The following is a 1748-nucleotide window of genomic DNA, read 5'->3' as shown; positions in this document are numbered from 1 at the left end:
CGTGGCGGTGGCGGACAGCTTCCCTGAAGTGCTGTCGGAGTTCACTGACTTTACACACGACAAGGAGTACAATGACAACCTGACTTTTTACTTAGTGCTGGCTTTGGCTGTAGTTTCCTTCCTCTTCATCACGTGTTTAGTGGTTATTATATCAGTGAAAATCTACAGATGGAGACAGTCTCGCGTCCTGTATCACTCCAATCTCCCTGTGATTCCGTATTATCCACCACGTTACTCAGACACTTTGGGGACAGGGACTCTCCAGCACGTGTACAACTACGAGGTGTGCAGGACGACTGACTCCAGAAAGAGTGACTGTAAGTTCGGCAGAGCTGGTAGTCAGAACGTGCTGATAATGGACCCCAGTTCTACAGGGACGATGCAGCGGATACAGAGTGAAAAGAGCATCCTGGATGAACCAGACTCTCCTCTAGAGGTCAGTTTAATAATACATTTTCATCTATGTGCCCTTTTGTTCACTTTCTTTATTTAGATGCACCGGTATAAACAGCTGTACTTCATAGCGCCATTTTCAGCACCACGGACAGCATCTCAGTTTGCATCACCTGATATAAAAGCTCCTTCTGTTTAAGTATTCATAAATATAGCTTAGGAACGCAAAAGCTCCTGACATAATCGCATACGAACTGTATCATGTGACTATTTTTTTTTTGTAGGCGAAATACATCTTTTGCCCAAGTGGCAAGAAAGGATACTGTGGTTTACATTAGGCATACTGGTACCTGAAAAAGTTGCGGAACAAATGCAGTCAGAGTAAAATCATTTACATTTCATCACCATGTAATTGTGTAATGCAGAACCGGAATCCCGATATATTTTCACTTCAGAATATTTAAGTGTCTAGCCCTCTTCCTACATTTGCATTGCATAAACCGCTGAATAGGTCCATAAACTGAATTTGTGGATATCATATTTTAGAGGATAGTGCTTAAATTACACATCAGTCTTTCTAGACCCTATAAACCCTCCATTTATTGTAAGGAGACTTTGATGTGGTTTAGAATTTAAACATGATTTTTTTCCACGATGATAACAATTATATTTATTTTAATTTAAATCTTTTTATAGTTATTTTTAGGACCGAGTACGTTGTCACCGAATTGTGTGACCATGAGATCTCGTTTTCTGTTATTTTTGAAAGGTGGATTTGTCTTTTACTTTTTACACAGAATCTTTCACAATACAATATGCTGACTTGAAAGTTGTTTTCATTTACCGATGATTTCTTAAAACTCATTCCAAAGTGGTTTTCACTCGAGATAGAGCTGTGTAAAGAGTGTCTGCTTTGAAGTGTTAGTGTGGTAGGGGCCTCGTCTGACGTTCATCTTTCAGACTCTGAGGGACGCTGTTGGTCAGTAAAATATTTTCAGTGTTGTGTCGTCATTCACTTCATCCCTCGACTGACTACACAGTGAAGAAGGCTCTCTGTGTTTTAACGGGGTTTAGGCCACACAAGAGAGAACATGGTCTCACCGACTTGCGTGTAAAGCTTGAAGACGTGATTAAATGTAACACGGAACCAGGGAACGTTTATATAAGAACCACATTTTCCGTCATAATACCTGGATATAAATTACTATTTTCTGTTCTTTGTTGCCATGATGGCAACTCGAGATTCCCTCACCTACAGATGCGCAAGATGGCGATTGTTTTATGGACTGCGACGGCAAATAGGACTGCTTATTTTGCTGCTTCTTGCGGTTAACATGGTAGGTGGCCAGATTCGT

The sequence above is a fragment of the Micropterus dolomieu genome, unplaced genomic scaffold (genome assembly GCF_021292245.1).
Source record: "Micropterus dolomieu isolate WLL.071019.BEF.003 ecotype Adirondacks unplaced genomic scaffold, ASM2129224v1 contig_8814, whole genome shotgun sequence".
In the NCBI taxonomy this organism is placed as follows: Eukaryota; Metazoa; Chordata; class Actinopteri; order Centrarchiformes; family Centrarchidae; genus Micropterus; species Micropterus dolomieu.
Note: the sequence above shows the minus strand (reverse complement) of the source record.